This window comes from Trichogramma pretiosum, unplaced genomic scaffold, assembly GCF_000599845.2.
Source record: "Trichogramma pretiosum strain Unisexual culture from Peru unplaced genomic scaffold, Tpre_2.0 scaffold48, whole genome shotgun sequence".
NCBI classification, from domain to species: Eukaryota; Metazoa; Arthropoda; class Insecta; order Hymenoptera; family Trichogrammatidae; genus Trichogramma; species Trichogramma pretiosum.
The window spans coordinates 192,376-212,601 of NW_019641228.1; the positions used below are offsets into that span (position 1 = coordinate 192,376).

A 20,226-nucleotide genomic window follows, 5' to 3' on the forward strand; every position below is an offset into this window, starting at 1 on the left:
ATGTGTGCATTATTACACGCGCTCAAAATTGAAAAGGAGCAAAAAAAGTAAAAGAGAAAAGAAAATTAATCAAAAACAACAATAGTATAATATCGCGTTGCCGAGGAATTGCAATATCACAGAACAGCGTCGCGCTCGCGTGCACATGCACACACGTAGCTAGCCAAAGCTATATATTTTCTGATTAAAGTTTCGCAATAGCGAGAGATTTTTCATTTTATATATCAATTTTGATCTTTTTTTTTCTCCTCCGCGCCGGCCTCGCGCAGTCGCTTGTATGTGTGTGTGTGTGTGTGTGATAGTAGATGTATATTTTTTTTTAGCCATGTGCGTGGGCGCTTACCAGGATAAAGAAAGATCCGTGATCCAACGACGGCTAGTGCTCGCTTCTTCCATTGTGGAAAGACTAATCCTTTCAGTACGAGAGCGTAGCCGCATCTGCTGTATCCGTGCAGCTCGTTTACCGGTGCCGCTGGTCCTATATATCATACAAACATGTTATATACATATATACAGAGGGATGCACTTGGCACACGTATGTGAACTTGCAGCATGTATAGAGAAAAAAAAATACGTGTGTGCATCAGTTGGAGCGTATATTGCAAAAAAAAGCTTTTTTATCGTATAAACACAAATTTTTTCAATTCAATCTCTCTTTTTGCAAGATATTTATTTACCCAAGAGGTCGATATTATCCATATAGATATTTTTTTTTTCAAAGCTCTCGATCCCATATCCTTGCAGCGAAGCAAAGCCGAGTCAATCTTTGTTTATTTATTCAGCCGTGTATAAACATAAACCAGAAGATTGAAAGGCTAATGACATTTAATATCAATAGGATATGCGCTGCTGCAGCTAAAGCGCGATAAGAGAGTTTCAAGTTTCCATTTTTACTTTTTTGGCAGCGATTCGCTTGCGAGCCCGGCATTTATATGCGTCCACACGCGCGTATTATAAATATTTTACAAATTCGAGCTCTGCACCAAAGACAAGAACTCGAAGATTATAATAATCGTGTAAAGCAAAGCCAATACTCACCCACGTGGAAGCGTATGAGATGTCGTAGTTCGGCGTCGAGGCCAAGTCTTGCGCGCCGAGTTGGCTCCTTGTAGCCCAGCGCCTCGAGCAGCTGTTCCTGGAGCTCTAGTGGCCGCTCCTGGCTCGACAGTCTGCGACCTGCATCGCCTCCGTACTGTGGACATCATTTTTCCCGGTTAATTTACGAGTGCTCACGAATGAAGACACACAAAGGGGATAAACTTAAATAGAGTACGCAAAATATACGTGGTTCATATTTTATATTTAATATACCACATTGGTATAAATTGGAAGTTGTTTATAATTATATACTTATAACGACAAAGGGGATCTGCAGTTTTGATTAAAAGCTCGGATTAGCCAGCAATAAGGGCTACAGACACAGAGAGCTCGACTTTGTGTGTAAGTATTATTTATTCGCGAAACGTCATTTGCGAGTTTATGATGCAGCGTATATATGAGTACATACACACGGCATCGCCCGGTAAAAGTTACAGAATGTAATACGTTACTCATGGGAAAAGCTCGGGCGCGCGCACTGCAGGTCTATTATTAAAAGCTCTCGTGTACACTCACGAACACACGACGAACAAGCCGGATACTTTATATACATATGCGCGAAAGGAAGTAAATTAGAACACACGATGACAGCTGAGAAAGCATCGGGCCAAACAGTTTGGTGGAGTCTGTATTAGCGTCCCGTATATGTACACGGAATATAATATATCTCGCACGCGCGGGCCTCGCAAAGTTTGAAATCATATTATCGCTGCACCGCACGCATACAGGGCTTTATGTGCCGTGTTTATACTTTTCGCATTACAGCCGCGCAATTATTACACACTTCTACTTGAAGCGAGCACGCAGCACCAAATATTATGTTTTAAATTATACCGATGATAAAATTGCACTTGCGAAAAGACGAGCCCTTTTTTGGTTGGCATATATATATTTCTTCGTCAAGGAGAGAAGAAGAAAAAAGAAAAAGAGCCGAACCGATGATTGCGAAATGAAAAGTGACGCGTGACGCACGACAAGGAAAACTTGAATCTAATTATGTCACGGGTGTCGTTCAAAAATTATCCTCCTCTCGACAACGTAGCTGCTCTGCAGTGCTCGCAGCGACGAGGACGTCGACTGTACGATGCCACTATGCACCCGAAGAGTATCGGCTTTTTTACGCTTTGAAATTTTTCATTTACTGTGAGTACCCGGGCAAAAAAAAAATTGAAAAAAGGAGCGATGAAAAAAAAAGAAAGTCATTTTATAAATTCGTGTGTATCACGAAGAATTGAAAATCGCTCGCAACTGTATGTTATCAGAGTGCGAATATATTGGACTCTTTCCCAGTGCAGAGAGGTATATAATAGACACAGCGAGGAAAATCTTTTGGCCATGTGCATGTATATTTAATATACAATCTATCAATCGTACACGGACGTTTAATCAATTTTCCCACTCAGGATCGCGCGTCCGCCGCGGCAACGTCAATTGAGCCTAGCCTCGAATGGATTCTCAATAGCATCTCTCGCGAGCGGGCCTGGCATGTATCCTTTCAAATTTTTAATTCACTTATACATACGTATACGGTTTGCACGGGAATTTCCGCTATCCACCACACACGCACATACAGGCATTTTCTCGCACACGCATACATATACACGAATTGCCACTCGGGCTAATGGAATAAAAAAATCCTCATTCGAATTTCAACTGTCACGAGGCGGCAGCAATGCCAGTGTGCCGAGTGAAAGCTGCGAAACAAATAGCAAAATACAGACAGCTTGTAGCTCGCTTGTAAATCAAGCTCGATTAAAAGAGCCAAGTGCCACCGAGATGCGTATACATTCGACAGATACGAGCGTGTTTATACACACACACACACACACACACACACACACACACACACACACACACACATAAACGGAGGACGCGCAATATATATCGATTCATTTGTGTGTGTAACAAACAAAAAGCTATTCGGAAAAGTTAAGAGTGCCAAATGTCGGCCAAAAGAATCGCTCGGGGGTAGAAGAAAATAAAGCGGCAAACTTATCGCTCGATGACGCGTGGCGTGTGTCGATACGGAGCTTTTTCGTCACTCGCTGCTCGTATACGCGATTCGAGCTCGAAACATATACGAGTATAATGCGCTTGCTCGCGCGCGATATGTTTGCTTCGTGCCTGTTATATATATGTGTGTGTGTGTGTACGTCTGTGTGTATGCCAATGGGAGTTATGTACCCAGCGGAAAGTCAGTACAGCTACTAGGATATGTACATATAGCAGAAAGTGAGAAACAGAGAACTGAGAGAGAGAGAGAGAGGCGATGCGGGGATAGATGGATAGGAGAAAGGCCGTAAAGCAAACATCATTAGCGAAATCCGAAATAAATGTCCATGCGCGCTCGTATATGCATGTTATGCGCGAGGTGCTGCAGCTCACTCCGACACCGGTGACGCTTATAACGAGCAGCTGCTATGTACCATCGCTCTAATTATCGAGGCGGAAAAGCTGACTTATGTATGAAGAGCTATAAGAGAGAGAGAGAGAGAAAAAGGAAAAATATGGCACATGAAAAATATTTCGTCCCTCTTGCTGCTGCAGCAAATGTACGCAGCACCTATTATACCAGAGCTTTTGTTGCTTTTACTCGCGGGCTACTACCTACCTGTAGGTGTATATATACGCGCTTTTGCGTACAGGCGAGAGTCAACGTTTTTACCTCGAATTAGAAAAATTCGTTATCGTCCTCGGGGTTTTTATCTCGGCACACGTGCACTTACACATGCTATAGGTATCTGCTACGAAGAGAGGATGTAGCGGCGTAAAAGCTCGGCCCCACTATCCCACCGTGTAATATGACATTTTATAAGCCGGGCGTCGAGTGTACGCGAAGCTTTTTTAATTTAGCCGAAATTCGGCCAAGTTCGAGTCGTATAATCGTGAACTACTGCATCATCGTGCCTCTATGCGTATCGAACCAAGTACTTGTCGTCACTTTTAACGCCTCGAGCGCTTTGATTTTATTAATTTTCACTGCGGCTGCGTATATGCCGACATTTCGTTTTAAAAGTTTCAAGTAACTTTCTCGGACGTCAGTGCCCTGGGATCGCGCTCAAGGGAACGAGTATTATATTAGGAGTTGGCGTGAATTTAAAAATTAATGCGAACAAAAATATTACGAATAATTATGTATGACACGGAGTATTACGCGCAAGGACTCAAATAATACATTTTCAATGTCCAAAGTTACTCGAGTTTCGAGAATTGTGACACTAGGTCGAGACATAAAAGGAGCGACTTTATTAAAAATACGCGCTTCTTAGTGGGGGAGCTAGCGCGCGCCAGGAACAAGTTTTAAAAGGGCAAAACTCATTATGCCGGGGTGAAATTAAAGATACTCTTTCAAAGGATCGTATAGGTGCATAATACGTATGTCTCAAACTCGGTTGAATAATCGTATTTCACCTCTTGTACTTGTGTTACAGGATGGCACTGGATGAAACGTCACCGAGTTAGTTGTCGACAAAAAAAAAGCTTCAACTTTGCAGAGATCGAGCGTCTACGGCGCGGAAAATACGCGTGAGTAAAAAATTTTTTATAAGATATACGACGTCGAAGTCGCGTAAGCTTGAGAAACACTAGAAAGAGAGAGAGAGAGAAGAGAGAGAAAAAGGTAACCTCGAGAGTCTTTGAGTGTGCTGCTCGCTCGCGTCCTTGCAGTCGAGTAAATTATAAAGCCGGCGCGGATGTCGCTCGCGCGCGCGTTACGCCGTCGCGCTTGAGAGATACACACCCATCTCTCTTTCGAGTGTTCTCCGCAGCAGTCCCGCGCTCTTTATCCGCGGAATGAGATGGCTATATACGTGCGCTACGATCACGCGCGGATAATTGACTTTCTTCCCCTATAGCGAGGCAGCAATTCGAGTGCCTCGCGATCCGCTCTTGTTTTCCTTCTCTTTGTTTACACGCTTGACGCGCTAAAATTCGAAACCTTCGAAATCCCTTTTTTAAAGCTCCAAAGGGAAAGCAAATTAAATGGTCAGAAACGCGCCAATACACCTGCTCGAGTGTCTTAAAATACCTTTGTACCCTTGAATTAACTCATCGAATGTTGTGCTCGAGAATAGCATTGGAGAATTGAAACGAAGAATCGACGAGTACGCGATCGATTAATGTATACAAATAAGGATAAGCACGTGCCCCGAGCAGAGCAGCTGTCATTTTTTTCACTCAAAGTCGCCAAGAGAGCCATGATGATCCTCGGACGCCGCAGCAGATGCGCCGCTGTAATATATATAACCAAGGCATCGATCGAGTTGCGCAGCAGGTGACTCGTCCTATATATTATGAGTGTATACACGTGGTTGCGAGCTCGGGCATTATCCTCTTCATATTTTGATAATGTGCTATTTACCTTGAGCTCCGACAAAGCTTCCCTACTTAATTCAAATGCAATTATTACGCCCATTTATTTGTATTTTTCCACTCGACTCGCACAATTGACCGTTGACTTTCTTATAATGCAGTACCAAGGTCAAATTAAAAAATAATTATACAATTCAATTTCAAACATCAGAATCGAATTTATAGATATAGCGAATTGATCGACGTGGCTTGACACGTAAGACGTTTCGAATCGAGCGCCTTATTGGAGCATTAATATGAAATATCCAATATAAAACTCGTTATTTCTCATTATTTTTCCTTGACGTGTACTTTTGCCGAGCGTCAAGGGAAAAAATGCCGCCAACTTCCGCGAAAATAGATTTAAACGTGTATAATACAGCAATCACGAAACTCAAGGTATGAAAAATTAAAACATTCCACCGCACGGGCTACGGAGCTATACAACTTTTGTGCAGCTCCCACGCGGACTTTTAGCGCTCATGAATAACTCTACATTATCCTTTATCTGCCCATTTATCCTTTTGGTTGATTGAATCAGAGCGGGCTGAAAGTTATGCGTATTTATATATTGTTGACGTTGTGGCACTAAACTCTTCGGGCTTTTATTTCGTTAATTAACCGGAAGTCGAGCTTTGAACGCGAGTACGAAGCTCGCGAGCTTTTATTCCTATACTTTTCTCGTTAATTTCAATCATTATTGCCGTAAACAGTGATGTGCGATCGCTTGATAAAATAAAACTGGCCCCCATACGCGCGCCTGCACTTTCAATCAGCATTAAATAATATCGACGAATAATTGAAAAGCTTTGTGTTCGTTCAATCGTGCGATGTACATAGCCGCGCGCTCGTAGCCACTATCCTCTTAAGAACCTATTAATCAGTCGGTTCATTTGATGTGCGAATGCCGTACTTGAATATCATTCCATTTTATTTTACTTTTTTTCACTCTTGCTATTGATAAAGCAAGGGAGTTATTTGCGCTCGTTTGCAGGTGTACGCCCGTTCACCTTATATTTGTTTGTGTTTTTTTTTTGTTTTGTGTTAAACGAGAAAACGATTTTACATTTAAACCAGCTTAATTGGAAAATTCACTTGAAACCCCAACAGGTACCTTTTTGTACACGCGTGCTCGTTTTATGTAATAACGCCTACACGCACAAATTTGCACGTTTCAATCCGTTAAATTCTCTTATATACGTACGATAAAATTTGAAAAAAATAAATAAAGAGAGAGAGGGAGACGGGAGAGTTTTCATTTCATTCCACCGACGATGACTATACATATATGCAGACGTACGTACTCTTACTGCCCGTTAAAACGAATTACTTTCGTGGCTATGTGTGAGGCTGAAAAATAAAAATGATTGAAAAAAAATGGAAGAAGGGCTCGCGCAGGAAAGGAGCGCACGCCGTACGGCAGGAAAGAAGAAGAAAAAGAAACTCGTGTACAGCGTCTTTTTTTAAAGCGTACAAACGTGTCTTAGATACGTGGGTGAGCTGTATTTAAGTATGAATTTTCTTTTGACTGGAGAGAACTTCTTCCTCCTTTTTTTTTACCCCTTTACCTCAGAAAGGTGAAAATTGCGGCAAAAGTGCGCAATTTTACGAGTTGACGATGAAGAAGAATATTTTTCATGTAACGATGTACCTAAGTTATCGTACCTCTCTTATACGTGCCTTCCTGCTTCTTTTTTTCTACCTTTTGCTCCTTTTGCAATTGAAATTTTCCCGACGTTTTCTTAGAGCTTCGCACTCGGCTTGGCTCGGGCGCGCTCTCTGTCTCTATATGTCTCTATATTATGATGAACTTAAAAACGTTACGACCTTAGCAGCGAGAAAAAGAGTGAGAGAAAATGAGAAAAAGGCTACAAGCGTACACGTAACATCTATTACGCTTGTACGGTTGCTCTTCTGTTTCTAAAAAAAAGTTGAAGAGAGAAAACGCCGAACGTCGCACTCAGCTACATTACATTGTCGTAAGTTTGAAAAAAAAAAGTTGGACGAGGAAAAAAACCAGTGTAAAAACTGCGTTTTATTTATCCTCTTTTAAGTGGCTGTGAAAGGCTGATTCAGTTTTACATGCGACATAAAAACTAAAATTAAACCCCGATTCATATTGCAATGGCCAAAGTATATTACGAAAATCTTGTTTGGTCGTAATTTTCCGAAAAAAATTAAGTAAGAGCGGAGGTCAAAAAAATAATTTTACGCCGCATTAATTATCACGCGGAGGGCCTCGGTTCTCTTTCTCTCTCTCTCTCTCATCGGAGCTCGCGCCCGGGTGCGTTGTTCCGCGTTATTTGACCTAGTTATATAACACAGCATCGGTGTGAGCGCGCGGCATAATCAGTTCACACTACATTAATTAATATGTGTATATGGCATTATAAAACGCTTCATTATACGAAATATGGCTGATCCAGCCTCCCGAATAATAACAAAAATAATAATAATTATTGTAATGGCAATAATCGTACTAATAATAATCGGTATAAAATGGCAAGCTCGCCAAAGCGTCCTGCCACGTATATATATTTAGTGCGCGCGAATATACGTACTGGTTAATTTCTCATATAAAATTCATTGGGCTTAAATGCGCGAGGTATCAAATAATCGTTTGGCGAGCAAAGGAGCTCGACCGTTTGCCAAGTACTTTTAATTAAGTTTAAAAAAAGCGTTTTTATATATTCATAGAGCGGAGCCGAGGGCTCGGGCTCTCGAGCTCTGCGCGCTGCAGCCAGGTATCAATCGATATTGGCCTCGATAAAAATCGCTACTACTTCCACTGCAGCTCGTAACGCGCCAGTACTTTACGCTCTCAGTACCTTTTTTCTATTTTTATCGTCATTATTACTCAAACAAAGTTTAAATTTTCCAACGTGCTCGCACACACACACGTACAGATTACAGGACGTGCAGTGTACGCGCGTTAGCTTTGAAGGCACCATCGGTGAATTAAGGCTTGATTTATCGTTACTTTATGGCGTGCTCCTCTCTCTCTCTCTTTCTGTCAGTGACAGCCGCTAACAAATTAACGCGTCTGGCTAATTTTCTCGATAGAAGAGCAACGAAGCGCGATGCGGACTTAAGTATATAAGCTCGCTACTTTTTTCCTCTCTATTTTTCAGGGTGTTTTTACTGGCGCGCGGTAATGTATCGCGAAAGTAGTGCACGTGTTTTGAGAGCTATATTTATATTATGCGACTCACCTGCACGAAGAGGGCGAGATTTTCCGACAGCAGCATGTCTCGGCAGACGTCGCTGGCGCTGGTCTCGAGGGTCAGATAAACCAGGCTGCTCTCCTGTCCTACGTGAATCCTCAGCCAGCCGGTGCCTTTGGCGGGCTTGAGCGACACGTCGCAACCCACTCCGGAATCCCACGAGGAGTCGTGATGTCCGAGCTTGGTGTCGTCCTCGTCCTCCTCCAGCTCCTCTTCCTCTTGCTCCTCGAATCGGTCGATGGCCTCGTTGAGCTCGCGCAAAACGTTGCTCTCTTGCGGCGCTATCGACGACGTGGCGGACGACGAGGACGTGGACAAAGACTCGTCCTTGATCCAGGATATCGGCGACGACGAGGCCGAGGGTTGCATAGTCGTCGTCGCGGGGCCAATCGTCGACTTGGACGCGTCTCGCTGATTACGCAGCAAGGTGCACTTGTGATTGCTTTTTTTGTCCGTCTCGACGGGGCCACTGTCGTCGCGCTTCTCGTTGGCCTTGTTCTCGGAGGGCAGAATCCACTCGCCGCCGGCGCGTCGCTGGAAGTTCATTTTTTCGCCGAGTATCCGACGTTTTTCCGCGACAAAGGAACCCGATACCTTTTTGGCGGGCTCGTTACGCGCAGCCGGAGAATCCCGGAGCTCGTCGTTGTCGTTGTAATTCGGCTCGGCGGCATCGATGGACGGGTCCTTGGGTATCCAGCGCGCCTTCCTCCTGCCGCCTTCCTGCATCTTGTCGTAATTGGCCAGGATCTTGTTGTTGAGCTCTTGAATAACCGACAGCCGTTTGGCTAGCGCATCGTTAGTGCGGTCTAATCGATCCTTGGCTATGTTCCATCGTCTCTGCACCGGTGTGCCCTGCGGCTGCTGTAACTGCTGCTGTTGCTGCTGCTGCTGCTGCTGCTGCTGCTGTAGAGACTGCTGAACTTGTCGTCGTTGCTGTTGCTGCTGTCTCTTGTTGTTGATCGATGAGGCTCGGCCATTTGTGCCGGCTGGCGATACGGTCTCGGATCCGGCGCTGCTGAGACTTATGCGCTCGTTCAGCTCCCAATTGATGTGAGCATCTTGAGCCCACTTGACGCTCGTCACCACCATGTTTCCGGTTTCGGGCGAGCACACGCCAACGCTCGAATCACGAGCTGTTTATATTTATCAATCAATTTGGGCTCGCAGCCGCTTCGTCAAAAAACAAAATACGATCTCTCAACCCCGCGTGGGGTGCGTATGGATAATAAGATTGCTCACGTTGTCCGACACACTGATCTCGAGTTGATCTCCGCAGTCGGCGCATACGCATTAGGCAAATTTCCTCCTCCTCCTCGCGACAAAGACGAAGGCGTGTAATGCAATTACGAGCAGTCCATTAGCCCTATGGCATGGCATGGTATGGCGTAGAGAGGGAGAGAGAGAGAGATGGCAAGAGTGCAAGCGCAGAAGCCAACTTGTACTTAGACGGCGGCTTAATTTGAATAATAGCTGCTACTGTTGCTAGCTACTATTGCTGCTACTGTTACGCGATTATAGAGTTTGAGCGTTATAGTCCGTTGTCGAGTGCGCAGAGCTGCTGCTACTCCACGGACGGGAGCTTTTCTGGTCCAGAGCAAGATCGGCGACGAAACTGCTACCAAGTCCCATATTTCTCGCTCTTCCTCGCTCGGCTTTGAAGGAAGAAGAAATTGGCGCGGGCAGAGTCTAGGCTGCAATTAGAGCGACGAGATGCAGAGATCCAGACGCGCAGATACACACGCACAGACGGCGTTATAAGTGTATGCACACACGTGCAAAACGAAGCTCGAGGTCTCTCGCGGCGATAGGCCCGTTGGAGAGATAGCACAACGCACACCTGCAGCGCGTTTAAAGCTCTATATCTCGGCCTCTACCTGTGTGCACGTGCCTATAGGCGCGTACGTGTGTGTGCGGGAGGGAGGCAGCTCGAGCGAACAAGTGCCTCTCTGTGTATGTATCTGTAGTATAGCTATATGTATATGCCAGCGCGCCGGCTTTTCCGGTGCAGCACAAGGAGTGGCGATACGCTTCGCTTGCCTCGTGAGAAAGTGCGACCTGCTACTGCATATACATATATCACGAATTCACTTATAATACAGCACAGCACATGTACGTATTACGCACACAAACACACGCACAAATGCATAGATATGCGCGTTATTTTATCGCGATACACAAAGCTCGCGAAAAGTCGCAAAAATATTAACGAAGCGCAGCGAGTATATGCGCGCGTAAATCAAAAACAGAAATGAGACTGTTCTACCGCGCGCACTGCACCAGAGCTGCGTCGAATTTTCAGTTCGACACGTTCAGATCTGTAAGCACAGATAGCGATCGTTCGATTATCGTTCGAGCTTCCCGTTGATATTGTATTTAACGAAACACATTCGCGCAAAATTGTAAACGGCACAGAGATACGGTCACGCTCACAGACACAGTCGCACTGCACGTTTAATTAACACGAAAACACTAATGTATCGCGATGAAAATAATGGAAAATAAAAAGGATGTAAAAAAAAAGGTAACCGAGAGACTCCGAGCAGACGTTGTCTCCTCGGTCACGAGTGTCGGACTGCGTGTTGTGGCACTATAAACGCGCCGTATATAGCGCAGACGTATCCTATATAAGCAGCAAGTATACACGCACTGGCACACGCAGGCTACAGCTGACCGATCTTTCGTTTTTCCCCCTACCGTTTGTTTCTCCGCGTATCCTACGTACGCATACGCACAGCTTTGCATGCCTCGTGCATACATGTGCGCCTACTGTATGCATGTAAAAACGCCACTGGCTGCGGAAATATTTTTACATATTTATCCTACCTTGCTCCCTGTTTACGTGCACGCTCGTATCCTTTTTCAAACACTCCTCCCCACCCCCCGTCCCAGCGTTGTCTGTTTCATTTTCGGGCTCGGCAGCGCGCCACCTTGCAATCGGTTACTCTTCCTACGTATATCTCACATGTGAGTGTGTGAGTGTGCGTACACCAACCTGTTGTTGCAACGCTCCTCTATTATTATATATAGATATTTGGCCGTTCGTCGCGGCCGATTGGCTGCGAGACGGTGCAGATTTTTTTTAGGAAACCCATTATTTTTCTACGCTTACACTTCTTTTTTTCATTGCGACAAAGGGAAATTGATTCTCGCAATGAAATTATTCGATGGAGTTGAAATCATCGATTCTTGAGTATACTTTTACGCATTATATATCGCTTTATCGCCGGGCAATTGACATGTTGCCATGACGAAAACGTCAAATTATCTTCAATTTGCCTTTCTTTTTTTCTCTCTCTCTCTTTCTTTCTCTGCCTACCGACAATGAAATGCCTATTGTGCACTAGGATAATAAAGACGCGCAATGGTTTTGTGTAACTATAATACGCGCGATTTTAATTCAACAATAGCGTCGACTATCATTACTTTTGTCGTGTCTATATATTATGCTGAAACCATTAGTGAGTCAGAATATAATATAGACTCGATCGCATCAAACATTCAAAGAGAAAAATTTAATTGTTTAAATATTTTAAGGGCATGGATTGAGAAATATCTCTATATTATTTACACTTAATTTTAACTCCAAAAAGGGCAAACAAAGCCAATTCGTTAAATGCCAATCCCTCCTTATTTTTCGCGCGAGTAAGGGCCTCACGTGTCGAAAATATATGTGTGTGCGTGTGCAACACATATTTCTATATGGGCAGAAAGGGAAGGCGAGCATTACAAACCACATCCTTCTCTCGTGTGTGTCGGTGCTCGCGGACGTATGTATGCTACCCATACACACATAAGTGAGCACTCGAGGGGAGGATACAAGTGGTAATGGTAGGGGAAGGATACGAACTTCCGTCGCCCGTTAGGAATCAAGAGTATATAACCCGAACAATAATAATTGTCACGAACGTGCGCGAGCATCTACGCGCTGCTCGTACACACACACGCATATGTAAAAGTGTAACACTCACACATCTGATATACCATGTATATCGCGTTAACGAGAGATGTCATTGAGAAAAAATTTCACTCGAGCTGTGCAAGTCAAGCTGTTATATGTATTTTTTTATTCCTTTTTTTTTCAATTTCAGTTACTAAATGGCGCGCGCGCACAGGTGCAATCGACCGATCGACGAACTCGCTAGCGCAAAGAGAGAGAGAGGAAGAGCTGCTGCTGCCGGAGGGAGAGAGAATGAAAGGCTCTTTTTTTGTACATACGTACGCTGCGCCGAGGCCGCGTTTGTGCGATTGACAGGTGAACCAGATCGGCCAATGAGTTCGATTTGTTTTCGGCTAAATTTAAACGTACATAAACTAACTGGTCGCGACGCCTACATGGAGTTTATTTCAATCGTTCGGCGATCTAGCTAGACCGGATCTTGCTTCGGTTGCTGGAGCTCGTGCTCGCGTGGATAACGCATAATAAAGATCTTTACGTTGGTTTTTGATTTACGAGACGAATCGCGCGTGCTCGCGATCATGCGTCAAAGGAAAGTATCCGGCAACTGCATTAGGTAGATGTGCGGCTCGGAGCCACTATACCGCGTGCTTATATGTAAATGTTATAATCCACGTGCTGCGCTACGTGCGCGAGTGAGCTGTATCGCGCTCACGTATACATATTCGCGTGCGTAATAGCGAAGTTTGGAGAATTTTCGAAAAACCTATACACGTGCCGGGGCTAAAATAATAAAGAGAGTAGGGGCCACTTAAAAGTTTTAATTACAAAATTTTAACGACGCAAGCAGAAAACTTAAATTAACTTGCAGTTGTTCTTTGTGTGAGTGAGAGAGAAAGAGAGAGCCTGAGCTGCTCGTATACATGTATATTACACGACTCCAGCCAACTTTTCCATTAATTGTACACATTATAAATGTATAATGATTTTTTTTCTTCTTAGCTATATACATCATGCTCTCGAGAGAAAATCGACCCTTTCTTTTCGAGGTCACCGATACGCGAGCTCTCCCAAAGACAAACCGATGCGGAGACACTGGACCATCGATAGATATTTGCGCGAGAGAATTAAAAAAAGGAAAAACTTTTAATCGACGTCATCTCTCGCTTTTAATGACATTTCCCTTATATAGTCGCCCCGTCCAATATATATGTGTATCGGATTCGCGTGTATCGAAGCGAAATCCATTTGGCCGCGTCGAGCATGCGAAGAAAGAAACTTTTCTTCTCTCTGCGACCGATTGTATGTATGCGCGCGTAATATCGATTGTCAATAAAAGTGAAAAAAAAGAAAGAAAAAACGAGAAAAATTGTTCATTTCGTTTTTCCGAGGACGCACGCGACGCGACGACATCAAGCGCGATGAGTTCCAACTTTTCAAACGTTTTGTTGTGCACGCTAGCTTTAAGCTAGTCAATTATTGAATTGCTTTTTTTCGAAATTTTTCTTCTCGCGCCACCAAGTATGTAATATTTATCTTGTATTTAGAGAAAAATTTTCAAACGATAATAAAGACTGCGCGAGTTAAAATATTACGTTTTCGACAATTTATGATGATTGCACGATAGCTGGTGTGTATCGGCTATTGCCTTTGCGCATTATACAATGCTCGCACTAAATTATCTTCTTTCTCTCCTTTTAGCTAATTTAACAGGATGGCACGCCGAGTTTGTGTATATAAATTTGAAAATTTATCATCGGCCCCGCGATATACACACGCACGCGCAAGCCTAGCATAATAATATATTGTTCATTATGAATCGAAATTGTGCGGATCGGGCTATATAATGATTAAAAGTATATTATTAAAGCTACCGCGGCGTGCAATATATCAGCGACAAAATTTGAATTTCCATTATTATCCTAATCTCGTTACAGCCAGAGCATATCCTTGCTGTTTCAGTCTTGAATTATAAATACGCGATAGATCGGCACAAAGGCATCGAGCAGCAGCAGCAATCAGTGCGTAGCTCATTGCAGCAGCTGGCTATTTTCGACTTTTTCGTGTCATATTCAACGAACTTATATGTAGGCAGGATACAGTCCCGGGGCAGGCCGCAAACTGCGAGGGAGGACATTTTCACGTGGCTATTTACGAGGTCGGCTAATTGCATCGTGTACGTACAAAGTCGCTGCGTATATAAACCGCATACGGAAAGAATAATAACTTGGCCTCGGCCGTTTGTCTCGTTTTGGTGTCGCGCGACTCGAGGCTTACGCGCGTTACACACATGTAGCCGAGATTTATATAATCAGCGTATTGCCCTGAGTAAGCAAAATTTTTTCTTATTCCTCTTTTTTTTTCTCTTTTTTTTTCATTTCATAAGCGAGCTGGCGCAGTATTAATTGAATATTTTGCCTCGCTTATGCACATGTTTCTGCGTGCAATATACCGTACGAAAGCAGCGGGTGATAAAACAATAAATTGGAGGAAAGATCGCCCCCCGCGTACATAAGAACGAGTCAAAAAGGTCGACATACGCTGACATTAACAATTGCTGCAGTCGTGCTTTTTCGCGCGGATGTAATATCGTATACGAGAGCTTTAAACACAGCTTGCGAGACGCTGCACCGCTCGCATACAGTGTACCTGCGTGTACGAAACTTGGGGGTTAAGTGAAATTTTAATGAATTTTCATTGTTATATAAACGGATGCTCGTGTACAATGCGTGTACGTAGGTACTGCTTCGGTAGTTATATGGCTGCACTGTATGTGTCCTGCGATATGCATTGTGCAGGCGTATTATTAAACGCTTCCGTTGTAATGATGCATTGCATTAATATACAATATAGACGACTGTCTTATTATGAAAAAAGAAAATCTCGAGGCTGCTGCGTGAACTCGATGTAATATTATATAATAGTTTTTCCGTAATAACGATCTCTTTTTTCTTGTTCGAATTGCTGAGCATCACGGCTACATAAAACGATTGGCAGTAGCCGAGAGATTAAACATTTAATGTACCAAAGCGAGAGCCTCGATCGTTTAAGCAGATATATAGAGAGAGGGAGAGAGAGAGGGAAATGAAAAACAACGACTTAATCAAATTGACTGTATACATGAGACGCGCGCTCGGGAGCAATAACGGAGAGCTACAGAGTAGTCTCTAGCGCGCACTGCACAGGCCTTGTGCTAGTTAGTCGGGGCAAAAGAAGAAGAAATCGCTCCGTATATTGCTCCGGTAAGACTTTGCCCGAGCGCAAGATAAACTCATCCAGGATGCAAATATTTTCTCCTGCTGCACACTGCACAGCACAGCGCAGCGCAGCCGACTCTATAGACGTTGGCAGGAGCATTTATATATGCGCGTAGGCGAGGCTGCTTTACTACCACGAGCGCACCGCTGAAACGAGAGCCGCTGCCGCTGCGAACTGATGCTTTTGCGGCAGTTAAGCTGAGTAATAGGAAAGCAAGTGAAAATGAGAAAAGCCTGGGCAAGCAGCAGCGCGTTAGGCAGTATTCCCACCCAAGGAAAGAAGTAAAACACTTGGCGTATAAACCCCTCCACGTGCTTCGCCCGTATACTCATATATATACATAGGCAGCTGGGAGAACGAGAGCTTTTGGCTTATATACAAAATGAAGGAAAAAAGGCTAAGAGAGCACGCGGAGCCGGTGGGGCCTGCGCACGTGAATGTGCATGCGCCCGCGTGAGAAAGAAAAGCTCGTGTACTTAATTTTCAAGCGCAAACGCTTGTCATAGTAATAGCTCCCAGTGCTATGTAGTGTGGAGGAAAGAAAGTGAAAAAAGAAATTTTTTTCTCGCGCTACCTCGCTCGCTCTCTCACCCCCCGACTTGGGCATATGTACAGTGTAACGCGGCCTAGCCCAGTGCTACCTCCTCTCCCAAAAAATATGACATACTTTTTCGTCCATTAAGAGGCAAGAGAAAGAGAGAGAGAGAGAGGGATGAAAGTTGGTAGAACAATTTCATACCGAGAGTGAATGTGTATGGGCTATTAAAAAGGCATCAGGCCGTGTGCGCGCAGGCTGCATGCGGTTGCGGGGGCAAAATTATTTTCTCGGCTGTGTATAAGCTCGACTGTATATACCCCAGAGCGACCCACGATGTTTGTGTTACAGTCTAGTCCGTTCACCGCGGGACGGAGAGCATAGTTTTTCTTTTCCATCTTATTTTTCGTTTTTTTGGCGTCTGCGCAACGATACACTTTTTTCGATGTTTATTGAAAAACGTGCATGTACGGCTTTTTTTTCATCCACTCGTTTGTGGCTGCTTCCGCTCGTGATTTATATAAATTATAATGTGTATCGCGTACGTTTAAACGCGCGCACATCTCTATGAATTTCGCATTCGCCGGTGGAGAGCTTTTTATCCATTCCGCGCACGAGCACGACATCGAGCAGAGGTACGCGCTACGACTATATAGGTTTTTCGTATGCATAAAGGGACATTTCCTGCGTGATTTTTTCTAATTCTTGAAAATTGCGATACTTTTGCGCACGATTTTTATTTCGTTCGAGCAATCAGCTTGGACTGAAAAAAAAAGTGCAAGCTACGAGATAAAACTTTGCAACCCCCGAACGGCGCTCGCTCTCAAGTTGACGCGCGGGCAAAACTAACGAACTTACGAATATGTGGGTTTGGCGGGCCGGAGGGGGAGGCAACAAAATTCAGCGAAACGTTTCAAAAATGTTTCTCTTTCCCCCAGTCGAGGGCAACTTTAAGAATCCTAGTTAAATAAGTAAATAAAGCTCCGGCATTAAAAGTTTTACAGAGAGCGACGAACATTCGCAGCCCAATGATATAACTTTTTTGCTGTAATACTACTCGAAAATTGTCCAGTGCAAAATTTTCATATCTGCTTGAATGTGCAAACAAAAAATACTTTTTCCCCCAACATGTATTTATCCAATATGAAAAAGCTCGCGAACGTTTCTCGATGAAGGCAATCGTCGAATATCAAAGGGCTCTTGATGGTAGGGCACGCATGCGTACATTTTCGTTAATTGAAAAAACGTATAACGGTATATAATGTAACGATCCAGCTGGTCACAAAAGAGAAAAGAGATGGCAGCCGAAATTGCCGAATTACATTTATATATACATATCTACGTACTTATCCTTCATCATCTCTAGGGTGGTGCAATCCAACGCAGATGCCGCAAACAATCGGGCAAAATCTACCGCAGTCATGGGAGGAGGAGGAGGTGTAGCTGTTCCAGGCCAGCTTACTCCCATGCTATATTACACACACTCATATATAGATGTATAAGAAGAGTAAGAGAGAGAGGAGAGAGAGAGAGAATAGTATAGAGCACACGAGGCGGCGAGCTTTAAAAGTCCATTAGCGCCGCCGGTGCGCACCGCTCTGCAGCTTAGGCAAGCTGCTGCTGCTGCTTCTGGTAGTGTAGGTAGTAGTAGAGACACCGTAGTCTTTGTATATACCTCACTTTGGTGCTTCAAGATCTTGACTCGAGCAGGATTGGTTATACATACGTCGCGCGCGAACGTGTAGGAGTGAGCGCTCATGACTGCCACGCGGAGCAAAAGCTCTGTATGTGCGTGACTATGCCATGTGCTGCTGCTGCTGCTGCTTCAATGTAGAGCTTGTGTGTGTGCTCTACTGGCGGGTGCATCAGCGAAATTCATCGCATTTCTACCACGCCATTTCTCCTACTACTACTAAAAAGAGAGAGCATCTTCATAGAAATTTTCCGAAAATTTGACTCTCGCTTGCAGACGTGCTTTCTTACCTTTTTTTGACGCCTTTTACTTTATACATTTTTTTATTCTTCTTTTTTCTTTTTCTTTTTTTTTTTTGCTCGCCGAATTTCATCGATTTGAATTTAACAATTGCGAGCAGTTACATTTTTTTTATTCAACGTTCTGGAAAAGCCGTATTGTGATATTTCATTGTTTTGCCATTGTATTACGTTCAGTGACCATTATCTGACCCGCTACGTGTATTTCTACAGCGCGATTTTTCATACTGCAAGCTTTCGAGGGTGTTTAATTTCGTGATGGATTTTCGTTCGTTACAAGTACTATTTATTATCATCGAGTAATATTGATTGTAAAATTTTTACGAGTAAATTTATGCATTTATGGACAAAGGCGATACTTTTCATTTTATTTATTCATGTAAAAGCGTTGAATCAATTTTTTCGAATTTATAATTGTAGGCACGAGATAGCGTTGATGTTTTTTTTTTTATGAAAAATAAATCCATCATTTTATTCACCTAAATACACTCGTTACATCGTAAAGTCGTAAAAAGCAATCCACCCAGCAGGTCTTTTTCGAGTATCCATTTTTATAATCTAAGATTTAAAAATGTAATATTCTCGTTTTAGTGTACAGAGCTGCAGTTGCAAGACACTCGTCGTCGGCTGGCAAGCGCGTTTCAGGCCAGTCGTCGTTTTCGACTCGAGTCTCTCTCGCCTTGTTTTTTTTATACTTTCTTTTTTTATACATCTCTTTCTCTCTCTTTCTCTCTCGCTTACAAGCTCTAAGCGTTTTATGGTGGATTTTCGTTCTCCGTGTCACACAAGCTCAAGGGCGCTAAGACGTTTGTGTTGTGCTCTTTGTGTCATATAACAGATAGACGTGTTTTCAAAAATTTCGAGAATTTCTCTTTCTTCAGGCAGATGAGGCTTTTTCCCTCGAAGGCGTGCTACGGCTGCTGCTGCTGCTGCTGCGTCGGACTGCGCGATCGCGTCAAATGTAGTTTTCGTTTCAACCCAGAAGAGCCAAGAACTATGCCATTTCGCTCGAAGAAAAGAAATTCTAATACGCGTTTAACTTTTTTTCGTTGCTTTCCGCTTTTCTCGTATATGGGCTGCAGAGATGTATATGTATATAAACACAGGGCAAGGCATTAAGAAGACAGCGGATAGACTGACTTTAAACTCGTAATAGCGGAGTACTCGAATGCTTTATATATTTCTCTCTGAATCTCTCTCTTTTTCTCATGCATTTGAATGGGTTGAGGAGGGTTATAGTAAACGCGATAAATAAACTGCACTGTTTATTGCTAAATCCAGCGAGAAGTTATTTCGTTCTCGTGAATTTTGATGAAAACGTTTCAAGAGTATAATATGGGAGAATTTTTTTCACGTCGCAGTGTCAGATGGGTATTGTAATATTTTCAGGTAAAGCTCACACAAATAATGGACACTCGGCTGTAACGCCATGTTATACGTTTGTCATTTTATACAATTTATTTTCATTTTTTTATTTTTACAATTCAATGAATATAGATGTATAATATATAATTTATATTTGTTTTCATGTATAATTATTAATTTGTAGATTAGAGTGTGAAAAATCCTATACTCATTTTTTTCTTATTGTTGACAAAATTTTTCCCAGCAGATGTAGCGAATAAAAACTCGTTTAAAATATATCGTTTGTTTTCCATAAATATACTTATCATGCATGTTTTACCTGCAGAATATATAATTATGTAACTGTTCAACATTTTTAGCGTCTTTTGTTCTCGGTACTGGAGTTCAGAACGTTATATACACATAAAATTTAAGTAGTTAATTCATTTTTTCTTCGTGACTTTTGGTTCGCCAAAGCAAGCTGCTATATTTGTCTTTTACAATGCTACGTATAAACGCTAATAATTCAA

The 20,226-nt window shown here is 43.2% G+C and overlaps 1 protein-coding gene across 1 annotated transcript in view; it reads right to left on the minus strand.

The window, feature by feature from the left end:
* Positions 1–1,118, minus strand: part of LOC106649933 (protein phosphatase PHLPP-like protein) — a 34,934-nt gene extending 33,816 nt beyond the window's left edge. The window contains exons 1-2 of the mRNA XM_023458321.1: positions 1,039–1,118; positions 344–478 (exon numbers count right to left, since the gene is read on the minus strand). The gene's annotated coding sequence lies outside the window, so the exon portion shown is untranslated. The remainder of the gene's footprint in view (positions 1–343; positions 479–1,038) is intronic.
* Positions 1,119–20,226: the final 19,108 nt, after the last annotated feature.